This window comes from Heptranchias perlo, chromosome 1 (assembly GCF_035084215.1).
Source record: "Heptranchias perlo isolate sHepPer1 chromosome 1, sHepPer1.hap1, whole genome shotgun sequence".
Classification (NCBI taxonomy): Eukaryota; Metazoa; Chordata; class Chondrichthyes; order Hexanchiformes; family Hexanchidae; genus Heptranchias; species Heptranchias perlo.
The window spans coordinates 140,053,977-140,077,044 of NC_090325.1; positions in this window are offsets into that span (position 1 = coordinate 140,053,977).

A 23,068-nucleotide genomic window follows, 5' to 3' on the forward strand; every position below is an offset into this window, starting at 1 on the left:
TCTCCAAAAGATTTTTTTTAACATTTTAGATTAGTTTTTTCCACATAATAAATTATTAGCAGCAGATGTGATTTGTAACGTGAAAAGATTGTCCTGCTGACACTGATGATGTCAGGCCCAGCTCTCTATCTCCTTCTTGAATACATCTAATAACTTGGCCTCCACTGCCTTCTGTGGTAATGAATTCCACAGGATCACCACCCTCTGAGTGAAGAAATTTCTCCTCATCTCGGTTCTAAATGGCATACCCTGTATCCTGAGACTGTGACCCCTGGTTCTAGACTCCCCAGCCATCAGGAACATCCTCCCTGCATCTAGTCTGTCTAGTCCTGTTAGAATTTTATATGTTTCGATGAGATCACCTCTCATTCTTCTAAACTCTAGTGAATATAGGCCTAGTCGACCCAACCTCTCCTCATACGTCAGTCCTGCCATCCCAGGAATCAGTCTGGTAAACCTTCGTTGCACTCCCTCCATGGCAAGGACATCCTTCCTCAGATAAGGAGACCAAAACTGCACACAATACTCCATATGTGGTCTCACCAAGGCCCTGTATAACTGCAGTAAGACATCCCTGCTCCTGCACTAAAATCTTCTTGCAATGAAGGCCAACATACCATTCACCTTCCTAACTGCTTGCTGCACCTGAATCCTCACTTTCAGCAACTGGTGTACAAGGACATCCAGGTCTCGTTGCACCTCACCTTTTCCCAATCTATCACCATTCAGATAATAATATGCCTTTCTGTTTCTACAACCAAAGCGGATAACCTCACATTTATCCACGTTATACTGCATCTGCCATGTTCTTGCTCACTCACCCAACTTGTCTAAATCACTTTGGAGCCTCTTTGCAACCTCCTCACAGCTCACATTCCACCCCAGCTTTGTGTCGTCTGCAAACTTGGAAATGTTACATTTAGTTCCCTCATCCAAATCATTGATGTATATTGTGAATAGCTGGGGCCCAAGCACTGATCCCTGCGGTACCCCACTAGTCACTGCCTGCCACCTGGAAAAAGACCCGTTATATTCCCCCCAATCCCATGTGCTTTAATTTTGCAAACTAACCTCTTGTGTGGGACTTTATCAAAAGCCTTGTGAAAATCCAAATACACCACATCCACTGTTTCTCCCCTGTCTATTCTACTAGGCTACATTCTCAAAAAACTCCAGTAGATTTGTTAAGCATGATTTCCCTTTCATAAACCCATGCTGACTTTGTCCAATCCCGTTAATGCCCTCCAAGTGTTCTGTTATCACATCTTTTATAATACTCTAGCATTTTCCCCACTATTGATGTTAGGCTAACTGGTCTGTAATTCCTTGTTTTTTCTCTCCCTCCTTTTTTAAATGGTGGGGTTACATTTGCCACCCTCCAATCTGTAGGAACGGTTCCAGAGTCTATAGAATTTTGGAAGATGATCACCAATGTATCCACTATTTCCAGGGCCACTTCTTTTAGTACTCTGGGATGTAGATTATCAGGTCCTGGGGATTTGTCAGCCTTTAGCCCCATTAATTTCCCTAGCACCATTTTCTTACTAATACTGGTTTCCTTCAGTTCCTCCCTCTGACCAGACCCTTGGTTCCCTAACATTTCTGGGAGGTTATTTGTGCCTTCCTTCGTGAAAGAATGTGTTTAATTGTTCTGCCATTTCTTTGTTCCCTATTATAATTTCCCCCATTTCTGACTGTAAGGAACCTATGTTTGTCTTCACTAATCTTTTTCTCTTGACATATTTATAGAAGCTTTTAGAGTCAGTTTTTATGTTCCCTGCTAGTTTACTCTCATACTCTATTTTTCCCATCTTAATCAATCTCTTTGTCCTCCTTTGCTGAATTCTGAACTGCTCCCAATCCTCAGGCTTGCCGCTTTTTCTGGCAATTTTATATGTCTCCACTTTGGATCTAATACTATCCCTAATTTCTTTTGTAAGCCACGGTTGAGTCACCTTTCCTGTTTTATTTTTGCGCCAGACAGGAATGAATAATTGTGTAATTCCTGTACACGTTCTTTAAATATTAGCCATTGCCTATCCATCGTCATCCCTTTTAGTAAAGTTCCCCAATCTGTCATAGCCAACTCGCACCTCATACTTTCGTAATGTCCTTTATTGAGATTCAGGACCCTAGTTTCGGATCGACTACTTCACTCTCAACCTTAATGAGGAATTCTATCATGTTATGGTCGCTCTTCCCTAAGGGACCCCACACAACAAGATTGTTAATTAATCCTTTCTCATTGCACAATACCCAATCTAGGATCGCCTGTTCTCTAGTTGGTTCCTCAACGTATTGGTCTAGAAAACCATCACACACTCCAGGAATTCCTCCCCCACAGTATTATTGCTAATTTGGTTTGACCAATCTATATGTAGATTAAAGTCACCAATGATTATAGTTGTACCCTTCTTGCATGAGTCTCTAATTTCCTGTTTAATGCCCTCCCCTACATCTCCACTACTGTTTGGGGGCCAATAGACAACCTCCACCAACGTTTTCTGCCCCTTGGTGTTTCTTAGCTCCACCCATACAGATTCCACATCGTGATTTTCCGAGCTAATATCCTTCCTCACTATTGCATTGATTTCCTCCTTTACTAACAACGCTACCTCACCTCCTTTCCCTTTTTGCCTGTCCTTCCTAAATATTGAATATCCCTGGATGTTCAGTTCCCATCCTTGGTCACCCTGCAGCCATGTCTCCGTAATCGCAAATATAACATAACCATTAATATCTATCTGCACTGTTAATTCATCTACTTTATTGTGAACGCTCCGCGCATTAAGACACGTCTTTTTGAGATTGCTAGTCATCTTAGTTTTATTTTGCACTATGGCCCTATTTGTTTTTCGCCCTTGTTTTCTCTGCCTTCCACTATTGCTTCTTCCCTTTCTGTCTTTTGTTTCTATCCTTGTTTCCCCCTCCTCTGTCTCCCTGCTCAGGTTCCCATCCCCCTGCCATTCTAGTTTAAACCTTCCCCAACAGCACTAGCAAACACCCCTGCGAGGACATCGGTCCCCGGCCTGCTTGTGTGTAACCTATCCCGCTTGTACAGATCCCACCTTCCCGAGAACCGATCCCAATGTCCCAGGAATCTAAATCCCTCCGTCGTACACTATCCCTACAGCCACGCATTCATCCTGTCTATTCTCCTGTTCCTATACTCACTAGCACGTGGCACTGGTAGTAATCCTGAGATCACTACCTTTGAGGTCCTGCTTTTTAATTTATCTCCTAACTCCTTAAATTCACCTTGCAGGACCTCATCCCTTTTTTTACCTATGTCGTTGGTACCGATATGGACCACGACTACTGGCTGTTCACCCTCCCCCTCCAGAATGCCCTGCAGCCGCTCCGTGACATCCTTGAGGCAACCTAGCACCAGGGAGGCACGTTTGCAGCCACAGAAACACCTATCTGTTCCCCTTACAATTGAATCCCCTAACAATATAGCCCTGCCACTCTTATTCCTCCTCTCCTGTGCAGCAGAGCCACCCTTGGTGCCACGAACTTGGCTCTTGCTACTCTCCCCTGAGAAGCCATCTCCCCCAACAGTATCTAAAGCAGAATATCTGTTTGAGAGGGAGATGGCCCCAGGGGACTCCTGCTCTACCTGCCTAGTCCTTTTACTCTGCCAGGCGGCCACCCATTTCCTTTCTGCCTGCGTAATCTTTACCTGCGGTGTGACCACCTCACTGAACGTGCTATCCACGATAATCTCAGCATCATGGATGCTCCACAGTGAATCTACCCGCAGCTCCAGCTCCGAAATGCGATTAGTCAGTAGCTGCAGGTGGACACACTTCCTGCACACATGGTCGCCAGGGATACAGGTGGTGTCCATGACTTCCCACATAGCACAGGAGGAGCATATCACGGGTGTGAGCTCTGCTGCCATGACTTGCCTTAGATTAAGCTCATTAGTTACTCACTTAAGGAGTTTACTCCTTTAAATTACTCGTAATTTAGAGAATGTTAACTACACTAGGGACCTTGATTCACTAAAAAACGTTACTTGCTATAAGACCTGCAGACCTTCCCTTTCTTTTTACTTTAGTTACTGCACTGTAGAATAGTAGAAATACCCACCTGAACCTACTTACCAATCAGCTGCCTCCCCTGCGTCGCGTCACTCTTTCATTGGTGACCTCATCTCTGGAACTCTGCCGCTGGTCCCAGCTCAGCTCTCCCACTCTCGGGCCCTCCTTTATCCCCCTCCGATCTCACTCAGCTCAGCTCTCCCACTCTCGGGCCCTCCTTTATCCCCCTCCGATCTCACTCAGCTCAGCTCTCCCACTCTCGGGCCCTCCTTTATCCCCCTCCGATCTCACTCAGCTCAGCTCTCCCACTCTCGGGCCCTCCTTTATCCCCCTCCGATCTCACTCAGCTCAGCTCTCCCACTCTCGGGCCCTCCTTTATCCCCCTCCGATCTCACTCAGCTCAGCTCTCCCACTCTCGGGCCCTCCTTTATCCCCCTCCGATCTCACTCAGCTCAGCTCTCCCACTCTCGGGCCCTCCTTCATCCCCCTCCGATCTCACTCAGCTCAGCTCTCCCACTCTCGGGCCCTCCTTTATCCCCCTCCGATCTCACTCAGCTCAGCTCTCCCACTCTCGGGCCCTCCTTCATCCCCCTCCGATCTCACTCAGCTCAGCTCTCCCACTCTCGGGCCCTCCTTTATCCCCCTCCGATCTCACTCAGCTCAGCTCTCCCTCTCTCGGGCCCTCCTTCATCCCCCTCCGATCTCACTCAGCTCAGCTCTCCCACTCTCGGGCCCTCCTTTATCCCCCTCCGATCTCCCTTAGCTCAGCTCTCCCACTCTCGGGCCCTCCTTTATCCCCCTCCGATCTCCCTTAGCTCAGCTCTCCCACTCTCGGGCCCTCCTTTATCCCCCTCCGATCTCACTCAGCTCAGCTCTCCCACTCTCGGGCCCTCCTTTATCCCCCTCCGATCTCACTCAGCTCAGCTCTCCCACTCTCGGGCCCTCCTTTATCCCCCTCCGATCTCACTCAGCTCAGCTCTCCCGCTCTCGGGCCCTCCTTCATCCCCCTCCGATCTCACTCAGCTCAGCTCTCCCACTCTCGGGCCCTCCTTTATCCCCCTCCGATCTCACTCAGCTCAGCTCTCCCGCTCTCGGGCCCTCCTTCATCCCCCTCCGATCTCACTCAGCTCAGCTCTCCCACTCTCGGGCCCTCCTTTATCCCCCTCCGATCTCACTCAGCTCAGCTCTCCCGCTCTCGGGCCCTCCTTTATCCCCCTCCGATCTCACTCAGCTCAGCTCTCCCACTCTCGGGCCCTCCTTTATCCCCCTCCGATCTCACTCAGCTCAGCTCTCCCACTCTCGGGCCCTCCTTTATCCCCCTCCGATCTCACTCAGCTCAGCTCTCCCACTCTCGGGCCCTCCTTCATCCCCCTCCGATCTCACTCAGCTCAGCTCTCCCACTCTCGGGCCCTCCTTCATCCCCCTCCGATCTCACTCAGCTCAGCTCTCCCTGTCTCGGGCCCTCCTTCATCCCCCTCCGATCTCACTCAGCTCAGCTCTCGGGCCCTCCTTTATCCCCCTCCGATCTCACTCAGCTCAGCTCTCCCACTCTCGGGCCCTCCTTTATTCCCCTCCGATCTCACTCAGCTCAGCTCTCCCACTCTCGGGCCCTCCTTTATCCCCCTCCGATCTCACTCAGCTCAGCTCTCGGGCCCTCCTTTATCCCCCTCCGATCTCACTCAGCTCAGCTCTCCTGCTCTCGGGCCCTCCTTTACCATCCTCCTCCAACGCCTCTCCTCCGTCGTCCAGTTGGGTGGGACTGCGCTCGCCTGGTTCCAGTTTTATCTATCCAATCGTCGCCAGCGAATCACCTGCAATGGCTTCTCTTCCCGCTCCCGCACCGTTACCTCTGGAGTTCCCCAAGGATCTATCCTTGGCCCCCTCCTATTTCTCATCTACATGCTGCCCCTCGGCGACATCATCTGAAAACGCAACATCAGATTCCACATGTATACTGACGACACCCAGTTCTACCTCACAGCCACCTCCCTCAACCCCTCCACTGTCTCTCATTTTTCACATTGCTTGTCTGACATCCAGTACTGGATGAGCAAAAATTTCCTCCAACCAAATATTGGGAAGACCAAAGCCATTTCCTTTGGTCCCTGCTACAAACTCCGTTCCCTGGCCACCCGACTCCATCTCTCTCCCTGGCCACTATCTGAGGTGAATGAGACCATTCGCAACCTTGGTGTCCTATTTGATCCTGAGATGAGCTTCCAACCACATATCCGCTCCACCACCAAAACTGCCTACTTCCACCTCCGTAATATCGCCCGCCTCCGCCCCTGCCTCAGCTAATCTGCTGCTGAAACTCTCATCCACAAGTTCCAGAACTAGCTGCACGTCTAGCCGAGCTGTTCCACTACAGCTACAACACTGGCATCTACTTGACAATGTGGAAAATTGCCCAAGGTATGTGTGTCCACAAAAAGCAGGACAAATCCAATCCGGCCAATTACCGTCCCATCAGTCGACTCTCAATCATCAGCAAAGTGATGGAAGGTGTCGTCGACAGTGCTATCAAGCGGCAATTACTCACCAATAACCTGCTCACCGATGCTCAGTTTGGGTCCTGCCAGGGGAACCTTCACCAGACGGACTGCAGCGGTTCAAGGCAGCGGCTCACCATCACCTTCTCAAGGGCAATTAGGGATGGGCAATAAATGCTGGCCTCGCCAGCGAACGCCCACATCCCATGAATGAATAAAAAAAACAGCTGCCACCCCCTACCACTCTCCTCTCATTCTATCTAATAATAAGTGACTGTTGCAAGGTCATCGGTTCACACTTTCTCTCACAAACACAATGATTTCTGGTCTTCAGAAATTTGACAGCTGTTAAAGATGTGGCCTAAAGACTACAGGCTACAGCTCGCCTTTGGATATCAGCTAGGTGATGGTTCCATAGTAATATTCTACATGAAGTATTCTGAATATGTGATTCTCACTGTGGCAACTGTAGTCCTCACTTTTGTAGATTGGTGCTCTTTGACTCACTCTCACAAGATAGATATAGACGAGGAAGGCCACCTTAGCTCACCTATTCCAGAAGGAACCTTCGGTCCTCTACCCCCCCCATCACAGCATCAGCTATTTCTTAAATGATTCAGGGCTTTTTGCCCCACATCCCTGTCTGGAAGTTCATTCATGTGCTGATTACTCTGTGTGTAAAGAAAACTTTTCTAACATCAGTCTTAAGTTTGCCTTTTGCCCATCTGAGGCTTTGCCTCCTTGTCTTATCTTCATTATTTACCTTGTTAGCCATGGCTCAGTGGTAGCACTCTTACCTGAGTCAGAAGGTTGTGGGTTCAAGCCCCACTCCAGAGACTTGAGCACAAAATCCTGTGTTGCACTGTCAGAGGTTGAGACGTTAAACCAAGGCTCCATCTATCCTCTCAGGTGGATGTAAAAGATCCCAAGGCAGTATTTTGAAGAAGAGCAGGGGAGTTCTGCCTGATGTCCTGGCCAATATTTATCCCTCAACCAACATTACTAAAAACAGATTATCTGGTCATTATCTCGTTGCTGTTTGTGTGACCTTGCTGTGTGCAAATTGGCTGCTGCGTTTCCTACATTACAACAGTGGCTACATTTCAAAAAGTACCTCATTGGCTGTAAAGTGCTTTGAGACGTCCTGAGATCGTGAAAGGTGCTATATAAATGCAAGTCTTTCGTTCTTTATTCCGACAGCAAAGTGATATAAGCAGTTACACGGCAGATACAGTAGGTAGTACGTCATTGTTATGGTTTAGGTTCACTGAGCTTGGGAGATTCATCACTCTGTAAAGTTTTAAAGAATCTCTTCCAGCTGTGATAAATGACTTAACTTAAAGGGTTTATAAAATTCATTTTAAAATTGAATAAAGTGTAACATAAATTTAGTGAATGCATGTAGCTCAGATTTTTGTTCGGTTAAGGAACGGAGTCCCTGATCTACTTGATCCTGTGTACACCCTGCCTTCAGTTAAACTAAAGGTTCAAACATGATCATGAGCCTCCTGCAAGCACCATTATGTAAATCACCATTCCAACTCTATCATCAAGAGCCTAATGAATAAAATGTGTCATTTATTTTTTAATCGGTTAGAAATAGAGTTTAGTTTTATTTGGCACATTGTCACTGCTCTCATTAACAATTGTAAACAATTTTACAACACCAAGTTATAGTCCAACGATTTTATTTTTAATCCCACAAGCTTTCGGAGGCTTCCCCCTTCCTCAGGCGGTGTGGAAATGACATTTTCGAATCCTTCGCATTTTAAAATCACAGAACAATGCCTGGTGATTACTGCCCGTTGCCAAGGCAATCACAGTGAGCAGACAGAAAGGTGTCACCTAAAAAGGTCACCGAATATACAAACCCCCCCAAAAAAAGAGAGAGAGATAAGGAAGACAGTCAATGACCCGTTATATTAAAAACAGATAACATTTGTTCGCTGGTGGGGTTACGTGTAGCGTGACATGAACCCAAGATCCCGGTTGAGGCCGTCCTCATGGGTGCGGAACTTGGCTATCAATTTCTGCTCGACGATTTTGCGTTGTCGTGTGTCTCGAAGGCCGCCTTGGAGAACGCTTACCCGAAGGTCGGTGGCTGAATGTCCATGACTGCTGAAGTGTTCCCCGACTGGGAGGGAACCCTCCTGTTTGGCGATTGTTGCGCGGTGTCCGTTCATCCGTTGTCGCAGCGTCTGCATGGTCTCGCCAATGTACCATGCTCTGGGGCATCCTTTCCTGCAACGTATGAGGTAGACAACGTTGGCCGAGTCATAGGAGTATGAACCGTGCACCTGGTGGGTGGTGTCCTCTAGTGTGATGGTGGTATCTGTGTCGATGATCTGGCATGTCTTGCAGAGGTTACCGTGGCAGGGTTGTGTGGTGTCGTGGACGCTGTTCTCCTGAAGGCTGGGTAATTTGCTGCGAACGATGGTTTGTTTGAGGTTGGGTGGCTGTTTAAAACATCGTTGTATATTCAGTGGCCTTTTAGATGACACCTTTCTGTCTGCTCACTGTGATTGCCTTGGCAACGGGCAGTAATCACCAGGCATTGTTCTGTGATTTTAAAATGCGAAGGATTCGAAAATGTCATTTCCACACCACCTGAGGAAGGGGGAAGCCTCCGAAAGCTTGTGGGATTAAAAATAAAATTGTTGGACTATAACTTGGTGTTGTAAAATTGTTTACAACACCAAGTTATAGTCCATCACCGGCATCTCCACCTCATTAACAATGTCACATTAAGTCGTAAAGCTCCCGTAAGTGTGAGCATAATACAATTGTTTCTAATTCCCCTCTGTTCATCAGATCAAATCTCAAAGATCTAAAATTATTATTTGATTGTAATAATGACTGAGTCAGTTACCTTTTTCAGTGCAGTTGGGGTCACTGAACCTGCAAGCTTCATAAATACTGCAATAACATTCTCTCCAGTGCGGGAGACAGAGGATCTCTGCTGGTGCTGTTTGTATGAATTCAATGTCTGGCTATGAAGCACTCTTCACAGAGAGTAACACTCAATCTAAACCTGTTATCCTCCTCACTCCTGGGCTATATAATAAACAAAATCAACATAAGCAAGAAGAAACGCTGTCTATGTCTCTGGATATTGCATTGCCCCACCCTAACTTCAGCCTGCAGGAAATGTATGAATTATTCAAAACAGCAGAGGGAGCTTCTCTCCTACAAACAGGAGACCTCACTGATGCTGTCTGCTCTTGCAGCTTGAAAAGACTCGATAGACATGGAATCATAGAATTATACAGCACAGGAGGAGGCCTGTGCTGGCTCTTTGAAAGAGCTATCCAATTAATCCCACTCCTCTGCTCTTTCGCCATAGCCCTGCAATTTTTTCCTTTTCAAGTATATATCCAATTCCCTTCTGAAAGTTACTATTGAATCTGCTTCCACCACCTTTTCAGGCTGTGCATTCCAGATCATAACAACTCGCTGTGTAAAAAAAATTCTCCTAATTTCCTCTCTGGTTCTTTCGCCAATTATCTTAAATTTGTGTCCTCTGATTACCAGTGGAAACAGTTTCTCCCTAACTACTCTATCAAAACCTTTCATAATTTTGAACACTTCTATTAAATCTCCTCTTAACCTTCTCTGCTCTAAGGAGAACAATCCCAAATTCTCCAGTCTCTCCACGTAACTGAAGTCCCTCATCCCTGGTACCATTCTAGTAAATCTTCTCTGCACCCTCTCTAAGGCCTTGACATCCTAGACGAGAAGCATCTCATGCAAACCATCCCCCTTGCCTAAAAGCACAGCCTGAAGTCACTTCTTCCTGATTGACAACTCTTCTCCTTGCCTTTCAAAGACATTGTTTTCTTAAAATTTAGTTCTGAATTGTTATTCACCTTTCACCATATATTGACTGCTTTTTCTGACTTCCTTAAGGTCTCTGATTACATATCTGGAGCCACACACAACACCGTTTGGAAATCTAATATGTACCATTATGCAAAGCCATATGTCTCTCATCCAATTTCTGCCATTACATTGCCCAAGGTCCTTAGGAGTTGAGTCTAGATTCCCATTGGAAATAAGTTAATTAGTTTTTATGATATACAAATGTATATATAGATATTTACAAATGTTTTTATATTCAATTTATTTTGGTCAAAAATATAATTTTTTGCATTTCTTAATCCTTCTGATAGAGTACAATCTCGTGTTGCATGTTTTCACATGAATGACTTCTGTAGATATCCCATTATAAATCTGATTTTCTGAACATGCTCTGGGACAGCGAATGTAATATTGTGGAGAATGGATGGTCATTGTCCTGTGGGTTTAGTTGTATGCCAACTCCTTTCCCTCAGAGTCTGCCCCTCCTTAGATATTGATAACCTTTTATTAAAAAAACTAGCAAAAAGTATTCTCTGTTCACAAATACAAGGTCAAACATTTTCTCCAAAAGTGTTGCTCTGTTGCATTATTTAATTGATTTTCTTCAAAGGCAAGCTGTTTTTGCATATTCAATTGTGAAACAGTGGAAAACATCATCCTTTTACACAGCAGCAACTGGGGTGTATCCTTAATTAAAAATTATTATTCATAATAAAAATATTCATTTAGCATTATATAGCAATGGTGAAAAGCCTATTAGCACTGAGACTGAGTGTAAATATAAATTGGCTTTGATTTTCAGGCCAGAATTGGAGGAGTGCAGAGATTGCTGGGGTGTAGGGCTGGAGGAGGTGACAGACATAGGGAGGGGTGAGGCCATGAAGGGATTTGAAAACAAGGATTAGAATTTTAAAATCGAGGCATTGCCGGACAGGGAGCCTAAGTAGGTCAATTTACGACAGGCAAAAATGGCTGTACTTTAATTCTCTAGAAATAACTTCTGCCTGAATACAACCCTTACGTTTCCTTTCTAATTAATTCATGTGAAAGAAACGCCATTTATTTAACTCGATGTAACTCCACCATACCCACTTATACTGCCTGCTAATATACGTGCACATGGACTCATTTGCAAATATCCATTCTCTTGTATGATAAAGGTAGGCCTGCATCATGGTATCCCATGTTCAGATGCACAGATACCAGATCGACTATCTCCACTCTTGCTTGATTCCTTGATTGAGTGGTTAGAATGTGGAACCTGCTACCACATGGAGTAGTTGAGGCGAATAGCATAGACACATTTAAGGGGAAACTAGATAAGTACATAAGGGAGAAAAGAATTGAAGGGTATATTGATAGAGTGAGGCGAAGTAAGGTGAGAGGAGGCTCGTGTGGAGCATAAACCCTGGCATAGACCTGTTGGGCCGAATGGCCTGTTTCTATGCTGTAAATTCAATGTAATTCTGTTTGTTTTGTGCAGGTCATCAAGTTCTCCCCTTTAACCGTGGTTAAAATGCTTCACTTGGTGACCTGCGCAAGAAAGTAGGTGTCAGTCTTGGCTCAGTGGCTCAAAAGATCCCACAGGATTTTTAAAGTGTAGTCACTGTTTTAATATAAAGAAAAATGGCAGCCAATCTGTACACAACAAGGTGCCAAAAACAGCAATGAGATTGATGACCAGGTCATCTGTTTTAGTGATGTTGGTTGAGGGATAAATGTTGGCCAGGACACCAGGGAGAAATCCCCAACTCTTCTTGAAGTAGTGCTGTGGGATCTTTTATGCCCACCTGAGAGGGCAGACCTCGGTTTAAAGCCACATCTGAAAGATGGCACCTCTGACAGTGCAGCACTCCCTCAGTACTGCACTGAAATGTCAGCCTAGATCTCTGGATTAGGGCTTGGACCCACAACCTTCTGACTCAAATAGCTAGAACAGTTGGGCAACCGATGCACTCCGCTGGTCAATTGTCCAAAAGTTAAAATCTACCCCAGTTTCTTTAATATAGAGATACGTCCCAAGGCACTTCATAGAAGCATAATTAGGCAAAAATGGACACTGAGCCAAAGAATGAGATAAAAGGAGGGGTGACTAAAAGTTTGGTCAAAGGAGTGGGTTCTAAGGAGGGTCTTAAAGGAAGAGAGGGATTTGGTGAGGCAGAAAGGTTTAGGGAGGGCATTCAAGAGGCCAGAGTCGGCAGAACGCAGAGTTCTTGGAGGGTTGTAGGGCTGGAGATGGTTACAGAGATAGGGAGGTAACTCATTCAAATTAAAATGGCAGAAGTTGGACGTAGGTATGAAGTTTAAATGCAAAATTACTGATTTGCAACTTGCAACTTCCTGGCAACACCACCGTGAAATGGTTTTATCTTTCCATGGAGCTGCCTGCTTCCTAAAGGATGAAAGATTATGCATCTATATGGTGATTTTCAAGTCCTCTGGACATCCCAAATTGCTTCACAGCCAATGAATCCAAAAGACAGCACCTCTGACAGTGCAGCACTCCCTCAATACTGCACTAAAGAGTCAGCCTAGATTATGTGCTCAAGTCTCTGGTGGGCGGCTTGAACTCATAACCTTTTGACTCAGAGGTAAGCGTGATACGACTGAACCAAGGCTGAAACTCAATTGTGGCATTGCTCGTAACCTATATTTCATGGTTATGACATCATCACATGAACATAGACCAATCCAGCAGCTTTTTTAAAAGTTACTCTTTCACTAAATTTAGTCAGGAAAATAATACTTACTCAAACATGACAGCACTGCCAGTAAGTGGCCCTTCCTGTTCCTTTTCTGAATCAAAGGACTGAAGAACTGTAACTAAAATGCTCCTATTTTTTAATGTCAATCCTTTGCCAGCTAAAAAAGAAAGTTGTAAAGGTGACTGGTATTTTTTGTACACAATCTACCACAATGTCGTACAATGCAGGAAGCAGAAACACTGGCACTCAAAGCAGCTCCATTGCACTTTGCCCTTTTGAAAGAACTTGTTTGCTGTAAACCACAAGGTCATCAATTAAATGCATAAGAAAATGCCAAAATACCGTGTTATGTTTGTAGTGGGCAAACAGTACTCAGTGTCCTCTTTACAACACTGATATATACAGCAGTCTACGACATTTTTATTTCATTTTTTAAAATGTTCATATCTAGACTTTCAATTGCTAAATATTTTATTACTTTTCTGGTCTGGATTTGCTTCATGAAAAAATGATTTTTTTTAAAAACTGAACATGTCGCCCTCTGGTGGCAAACATTAAATTGGCTCATAAACCAGATTAATTTAAAAAACATAACTCATTCAAGTAGGAACCAATTCACATTGAAATAATGGGAGTGAGGTTGGGATTAGTATGTCTGCTACAACAGTCAACCAAGAGGAACTAGAAGATGAACTTTAGGAGCGCTGTGCAGCACAGCTAACCTCAATTTTGACTTAAATTCAAAATTAAGTCCTTATCCGATTTAAATACCAGCAACAGGAAGTACTTTTCTATAAAATCGATTTCCAAATAAGATGTCAGTGTTCCTGATTCTATTAGCTTCAGGAGCTTCGTGAAGTCTTACTGCCAAAAAGAGATCTCAGGTCAAGTTGGCCCATTGCTCGGATCCCTCATTTGTGCCAGCAAAAGACTAGGTGCCAACTCCCACACTTTAGGCGGCAAACTTGCTAGTTATTTTTGATAGCAAATATACCTCCACCTACTTAAAATAATCTGTAATCCACATCACTCTGAGTAAACATATCTCCAAGCATGTAAATAGACTTATAGTTCATGGGGGTGAATTACTCCACCAGTTCGGCATAATCGGGGCAAATAATTTTGTGTGGCCGGAAAATGGGGCTGTTATTTTTGCTTTACAGCTGTTTCAGTCAGTTTTCCGTCACAAAATTGCTCTTTCTGAATTCCCTTGTGGTTTTTGGCCCATTCCGCGATCCACCCGTCGAGTCCTGAGTGCTCTCATTTGAATATATTATACTGAGTAGCCCTGCAGTTCCAGTTGTCTACTTTTACACTCGCAAAGGACTAGGGCTAACTTAGACTGATCAGCTGAGACAGGTGGAAGTGAGCAGTTCCTGAGCCTGAAGAGTGTGAAGAATTTCACTAGTGATTCCTGCAGAACACTTTTTGCAGCAATTCTTTTTTTTAACCATTCCCCCTATACAGACCTGGATTTGCTTCTGTTTCTGACAGGGTGACACCACCAGGAAATTTCAAATGCAATTTCCATTGCATTTCTGAATCTAAATGGTTGACATGGATTCAAAACAGTAAGGGCCCCAGCACTGGTCCATCAATGCCGCAACTTCCACATTCTGAATGGTGTCAGGATCACTTATCATTACATAGAGCTGCATTGTGCAGCTTTGCTGATGTGCTGGGCATTGCAGCAATCATATATTACAACAACAGCAACTTGCATTTATATAGCGCCTTTAAGGTAGTAAAATGTCCCAAGGTGCTTCACAGGAGCGTAATCAGACAAAAATGGACACCAAGCCACATGCGATATTAGGACAGGTGACCAAAAGCTTGGTCATAGAGGTAGGTTTTAAGGAGCGTCTTAAAGGAGGAGAGAGAGGTAGACAGGCAGAGAGGTTTAGGGAGGGAATTCCAGAGCTTAGGGCCTAGGCAGCTGAAGCCAATGGCAGAGCGAGGAAAATCGGGGATACGCAAGAGGCCAGAATTGGAGGAGCGCAGAGTTCTCGAAGGGTTGTAGGGCTGGAGACAGGGAGGGGCGAGGCAATGGAAGGATTTGAAAACAAGGATGAGAATTTTAAAATCGAGGTGTTGCCAGCCCGGGAGCCAATGTAGGTCAGTGAGTACAGGGGTCAAGCAGCTGAAAAACAACAAGGCCCCAGGCGCAAATGGAATCCCCGCTGAAGTACTAAAATACGGCAGAAAGGCACTCTTGACACGAATATACGACCTTATCACCCTTGTCTGGAAGGAAGAGAGCATGCCGGGAGATCTCAGAGACGCCGTAATTGTGACCATCTTCAAGAAAGGAGATAGGTCCGACTGCGGAAATTACAGAGGAATTTCCCTACTGTCCGCCACGGAAAAGGTCATTGTGAGAATCCTCCTCAACCGACTCCTTCCAGTGACCGAAGAGCTCCTCCCTGAGTCTCAATGCGGCTTCCGCCTGTCAAGAGGCACAATGGACATGATCTTTAGCGCACGACAAGTCCAGAAAAAGTGCAGGGAGCAGCATCAACCTCTGTACACGGCCTTCTTCGATCTCGCAAAGGCCTTCGATTCTGTCAACTGTGAGGGATTGTGGAGCATCTTCCTCAAATTCGGCTGCCCGCAGAAATTCGTCACCATTCTCCGCCTGCTCCACGATGACATGCAAGCCGTGATCCTCACCAACGGATCCACTACAGACCCAATACGAGTGCAAACTGGGGTCAAGCAGGGCTGCGTCATTGCACCAATACTCTTCTCCATCTTCCTCACTGCAACACTCCACCCCATCACCATGAAGCTCGCCACCGGAGTGGAGCTAACCTACAGGACAAGTGGGAAACTGTTCAACCTTCGACGCCTCCAGGTCAGAACCAAGACCACCCCAACTTCTGTCATCGTGCTGCAGTACGCAGCTGATGCTTGCGTGTGCGCACACTCAGAGGCCGAGCTACAAACCATCGTCGACGCATTCACCGAGGCGTATGAGAGAATGGGCCTCAGGCTAAACATCTGGAAAACAAAGGTCCTCTACCAGCCCGCTCCTGCCACACAACACTGTCCCCCGACCATCAAGATCCACGGTGAGCCTCTGGACAGTGTGGATCACTTCCCACACCTCAGGAGCCTCCTCGACAATGAAATTCAACATCGACTCCAATGTGCCAGTGTAGCCTTCAGACGCCTGAGGAACAGAGTGTTCGAAGACCGAGACCTCAAATCCAGCACCAAGCTCATGGTCTACAGAACAGCCGCGGTCCCCGCCCTCCTGTACGCATCAGAAACATGGACAATGTACAGCAGACACCTCAAATCCCTGGAGAGATATCACCAACGTTGCCTCCGCAAAATCCTGTAAATCCACTGGCAGGATAGGCGTACCAACGTGAGCGTTCTCTCCCAGGCTAACATCCCCAGTATCGAGGCACTGGTAAGGGTCAACCAGCTGCGATGAGCGAGCCACATTGTCCACATGCCCGACACAAGATTCCCTAAACAAGTGCTCTACTCCGAGCACCGCAATGGCAGGTGACCGCCAGGAGGGCAGAAGAAATGCTATAAGGACACTCTCAAAGCCTCCCTAAAAAAATGCAACATCCCCACCAACACATGGGAATCACTTGCCCTAGAACGCCCAAACTGGAGAAGAACCATCCGCGATGGCGCCAATCACCTCGAGCGTCACCGAGTGCAGCATGTGGAGGCCAAGTGTAAGCAGCGGAAAGAGCGCGCAGAATCCAGAGCGTCTCACCCACCCGCCTTATTAAACACTACCTGCCCCACCTGTGGCAGAGTCTGTGGCTCCAGGATTGGACTACTCAGACACCACAGAGCCCACCCTCCCGGAGTGGAAGCATGTCATCCTCGACCCTGAGGGACTGTCAAAGAAGAAGAAGAAGATGGGTGAACAAGACTTGGTGCGAGTTAGGATACGGGCAGCAGAGTTTTGGATGAGCTCAAGTTTATGGAGGGTGTAAGGTGGGAGGCTGGCCTGGAGAGCATTGGAATAGTTGAGTCTGGAGGTAAAAAAGAGATGGATGAGGGTTTCAACAGCAGATGAGGTGAGGCAGGGACGGAGACAGGCGATGTTATGGAGGTGGAAGTGGATGGTCTTGGTGATGGAGCGGATATGTGGTTGGAAGCTCAGCTCGGGGTCAAATAGGACTCCAAGGTTGTGAACAGTCTGGTTCAGCCTCAGGCAGTGGCCAGAGAGAAGGATGGCATCAGTGGCTAGGGAGCAGAGGGACCCAAGACAATGGCTTCGGTCTTCCCAATATTTAATTGTTACATTTCCTAATTGGACTCTACACCATTCCCAATTTAACTTTTCATCCTCACTCTGGCCTGACAATCTGCAGCAAACCGCTAGAGTTATTTTTGTTCTTGTTACATTAAAACATCCATCCAAAGTGGCTTGTTAGATAGGTTTCCACATTCTATAGCACCTCGTTCCTTTACCTCTCAGGTATCGCTGACATTAAAGCTACTTTCCCATCTATTGTATCCTTCCTGAACACTCTATACAATTTATGCTATCTTCAGCTCCATCTTCTGGGGTAATCCATGTTTCTCATTATTCCTATTGCATCATAGTTTCCTTCTGCTACAACAGAATCAAGTTACAGATTTTATTACAACTGCTTCTAGCATTCACACATGTGCATCTTAGTAAAGACTTGTTTTTTCTTTTTGTTTGCCTTCGTTGGCTGCTTATAGCTATTTGAGAGGTGATGATAGACCACACAAAGGGCAGTGAGACAAATGTTACTCCAGCCATCCCTTTAACTTGAACACTCTGTCCACCAGATGTTTGTGAAGTTTCCAAGTGTGGGCGCCACAGATCATTTTCTGTGAATTGGCCATCCTTTAATTTAACAAGGTACCCGTCTCCATGTTGAGAGAAGGGGAATTCTCACCAAAGAGCTAAGTACTTCACCGTTTTGTTATAACATTTTCATAAACAAATAATCAAAAAAAAATTGAATGAAGCAGTCAAGAAGATTTAGATTCATGTTGTCAAGTGCTAAAATTCAATAAAATCCAGTCGGGCCAGAGATGTCATGGGAAAGAAATACTACCTGCTTTATTCTGCATATTTCTCAGTGTCTCTTTTTGTCTTCCGATTTCATACAATAGTTTAGATACAGATCAGCCATGATCTAATTGAATGCTCACACAGGCTCGAGGGCCTGAATGGCCTACTGCTGTTCCTATGTTTCTATGTAGTGATTTCTGATTGGTCATGATTTTTTTTAATTGAATCATTTTCTCTTCATTTTGAAGTAAAATTAGTACTAATTTTCTCAAAGCATTATAGGGCACTAAAAAAGCTTACGTCATTTTTAATATCTGTCATTTTTGCCTTACTGCTGGCCAGGTTTCCACTTCATTGACTATTGACTCACCCCCTCAATTCCTCCCCAACACACAGAGCAGTTAAAACAACTTTCCAAACTATCTGTAGCAACCCCCATCTCCTGCTTAAGTGTGCAGAAAAGGATTTCTGCACAGCATCAAAACCCAATTATTTAGCCATTTTTTGGGAGGGAGGGGGCAGGGAAGAAATCAGGTTTGGATGCAAACTTTAATCAAGGGTTATCACAATCATCCACCACAGTTGGCTAAAGCCTTCTGCCACATCCATAACTTAGGCCTACTCAGGGTCATAGAATCATAGAAATTTATGGCACAGAAGGAGGCCATTCAGCCCATCGTGTCTGTGCTGGCCGAAAAAGAGCTATCCAACCTAATCCCACTTTCCAGCTCTTGGTCCGTAGCCTTGTAGGTCATGGCACTTCAAGTGCACATCCAAGTACTGTTTAAATGCGATGAGGGTTTCTGCCTCTGAGTTGGTTTAAAAATACATAGAATCTCCACTAGTGCATTCTTGTCATTTTGCAATGCTATTAATCAGGATAACTGCAGTGATTGCTCTCTTTCTCCACCTTAAGAAGAAACTCAATGAAGGAGCAAGAGGTTAGTCAAATGTATATACGCAGGTAGATGGATTTACAGATACAAGGATTAAAAGATAAATTAGCTTGCCATCTGTGAAGAAGTTTAGAGTGAACAGGATAGTTGCTATAGTGATCTGTGGACTCCAGATGTGGGCGCTGCTTCAGCCAGTCCCATTGCTACAGCTGCCTTTGTAATTCTTTTAGGCGCAGGGTCCATCCAATATTCTGGCAGAGAGTGGTTGTATTACTCAGAGCATAAAGTGTAGTCAGGAGGTGGCTGAGGCTTTCAATATACTTCCACATTTGAATCGTGTCTCCAAAAAGATCATAAAGCAAAGTATGTTGTTTTTACTCATTCTCGGGATGTGGGCATCGCTGGCAAGGCTGGCATTTATTGCCCATTCTTAGTTGTCCTGAGAACGTGGTGATGGGCCACCTTCTCGAACCATCGGCAGCGGTTTGATACAGCCGAGTGGCTTGCTAAGCCACTTCATAAGGCATTTAAGAGTAAACCACATTGGTGTGGGACTGGATTTACATATAGACCAGACCAGGTAAGGACGGTAGGTTTCCTTCCCTAAAGGACATTAGTAAATCAGTTAGGTTTATACGACAATCTGATAGCTTCATGGTCACTTTTTTACTGGTGCAGCTTTTTATTTCCAGATTTTTAAAAAACTGAATTCAAATTCTCAGATGGTGGAAATTTGGAACAAAAGCAGAAAACATTTGAGACACTTAGCAGGTCAGGCAGCAATTGTCAAGAGAACACAAGTCAATTGACATTTCAGGTATAAATCCTTCCTCAGAACTATTGAAGAAAGGCTTATACCTGGAACACCAACAGACGCTGCCTGACCTGCTGAGTGTCTCCAGCATTATCTGATTTTGTTTCAACAATTACCAAGACAACAGAAGATTTACAATATTTCCAAAAGTGCAGGGTGCACTCAACCTTGCACACATAAAAGTACAATCCTCTGGTCTCCATCAACTGTTAGGGACTGCATTCATTAAACATGCAGTAGTTCATGATACAGAGAATGATACATTATTACAACATGTTCAGGGCCATTGCAGAATTCCTTTATTCTAAACAGTTCATGTGTACTAGCATTTTTCGAGGAGGATAACCATGTGCTGGGATGGTCCAGGTGACAAGAATTTGGGCTGAAAGAACGTCTTATGATACAGGTGTAAAACCCACTGAGTGAAGTGGAACAAAGCTGCAAATCGGCAGGTTTGATCAGCAGATCAACTGTGGGCTATATCTTTGGAATATTGAAGCAGAGCTGGAGGTGTCTGGATGATGCCTATCAAATCAACCAGTGACCATCCATATCATGTTACAAATCTGGCAATAAGCAGAAGCACTCAACCTCCCGATGATTTAGCACGTTTATTCAGTGAGTAGCCAAGCCATAGAGATCAAAGGACACAGGCTCAATTTCTAGCCTGTGCTGAATTAGCAAATCTCAGCTAATGGGTGGTAGGGACACTACATTTGGCCTGAGTGCCCTTAAGTTAGTAAGGGGAAAGTTGGCCAGCATTCACACTCCTAACTACCATCCTATGACCCCTGCTGGAAGTGTACATCTATGGACTTTACATGAGGACAGGATAAGGCTCGTCTTTCTTCTCCCCACAGTCAAATAGCCTGTTAATACTCAGTTTCCAGGTTCACACATGAGCAATGACCACTTGGCACCCATAAAACTGCACCCCCACAAGGAGGCGATATCTTCAGATGAAGAAAAGGAGGGAAGAAAATTGGCAGGAGAAGAGAAAAACACAAAAAATGAGATATGAAAGTGAAGTTCCAAGACCCATACTGCAGCTCTTCACCAAGGTTAAAAAATGTAAAAGAAAAGTTAAGGTAAATCAGAAGTGGTGATTAGGTGTCACCAAGCTTAGGTTTTAAAACTCTAATGATTATTAGAGGGAGGAAAGACTGAGAGAGATAAGGAGTTCCGTAATTAGAGCTCCTAGAAAAAAATGAGCTCGAGTAGGAGACTGATTCTAAAACATCGAGGAAGAGCATGTAGGACAGTGTATTTGTTGCTTAGGAGGAACAAGAGATGAAAGTTCAGTGGAGAGCTGATTATGGTAGTGTCACTAAAATGGGGACAAGAAAGTTTTCCATGGAAAAATAAGTTGAAGGTTAATGATGAGAGAACGATCGCTTCTGAGACAAGCTCTTTCTCAAACAATCCAATCGGAACTGGCAAACTTGGTCCTTGAGTGAAGACAGAAAGCAAATTCCAGCTGAATTGGTTAAAGGGCATGAGGGAGGCTTTGAACTGGGTGTTCAAGCACCCGTCATGCATGTCAAACTAGAAGAGGACAGACGCGATGGGCATCTGTCTATATGTACATAGATGCCATGGATATATATGTGGGGTGAGAGGAGTATTGAGAGTTAAATAGTAAAGCACTTGCAAGCATTATTGGCTGTAGGTGAAAGGACCTTGTGCCAGACCTATCAACATTTGTAATGATTTAAGCTCAGGCCTCTTCTTTGGGATTCTAGCAGTCTATTTTTATAAGCTGATGAGGAAACTTTTGAGGCTTGGCACGACAGCTGTTGGAAGCCACTACCTGGAGAATGGGTATGAACCCACCTGCTCATATATCCAGGGTTTGGTGCCTGCCATGACGTTCTGCAGAGAGGTATGCAGCTGCTGCTGAAACTCTACATCTCCAACTGGTGGAACTACCAATCAGTGGGGTACGGTGTGTGCCATGCATATGCCCAGAATGGGGGCAATGCACTCACACATGGAACTGAGTTAACCCTCAATAGTAGACTTGGTAATCTATATCGGAGATAAATAGTTCAGCAGTACTTCAGGGCACTGTTGATGATTAACCAGCCAGTTTGGCACACTGGGAACAGAGGCCCCTTGTACTCAGCTCCAAATATCCCTGCAAGTCAATGTCTTAAAAGATAGGGTGGCAGGCTAGCTTGAGAAGCAGCAGGAAGCTTACCACTACTCTGTGCTGGTAGACAGCATGGGGGTGAATAAAACATGTGCTGACCTGTGCCGGCCTGAGGTCCGAGTTTTGGGCCTCATTTAAATGCTGCCAGTGAGCGGTGGGCGCCAAATGGGGGTCTTGCTGCAGTTCGCAGGTCGGGGAGGCAGGAAATTAGCAATTTCTCACATGGAGCCAGCCAGCAGATTAGGTCTGGGGGTGGGGGGGGGGCGCAGGGAGGGATATCATCGTGGGGGATAGAGCCTCGAGCATGCTGGCAGTTTATATGTGGGCTCAGGAGGAACATTTCTGCTTCTCCTGGGCTCACAACAATAAAAATTGAAATTTTCTTGGGCCTTTATTTGAGCGGCCTCCAGCCATTTATACCTAAACTTTGCATTCGGGGTCCTAGGACCCCGATTTGCATATTTAAGGAGCCTAACGCCTAGTTCAAGTGGACACTCTGGATGTCTACAAGTTGCCCCTGCCTATAAGGTGTCCAGTGCACTTCCAGTCAAGACCGGGCACAACTGATCACGACACAAAATTCAGAAGCCTAATGACCGTTTTACAGGCGCAAAATGGGTGGCTGCAATATGAATTTCTCCCTCCATGTTTTTAACTGGTTAAACTCAAGCAGGATATTTATGTTTCTTAAGCCTTGGCCTAAGCTTTGTGGAATTAGGTAACTGAGATGTATTTCTATGTGTGTGTTCTCCATATTAGGGAAACAAAAACTCTCCTAACTGAATTGATTTCTTAGTAGTTTGGTTGGGAGCCCAGTGATGGGTTTCCAAACATGTCAATCATCTGACCAAAAACAGAGTTTCTATAAACATCAGGCCCCACATGAAGCCAGCTAGTTTTAAATGGCATTGTGATGGTGCTGAAAACACAATTTCTTTGTGATTGAACCAGTATAAAAAGTATAGTGGCAGCAATTGACCTGTGTTTATAGGTTTCCCTGAATTTTGTAGTAACAGTGTTGGATTTTAACACAGGAAATAAAACATCAAAACACCAGGGACTTAGCGGCTCAACACTTGCTA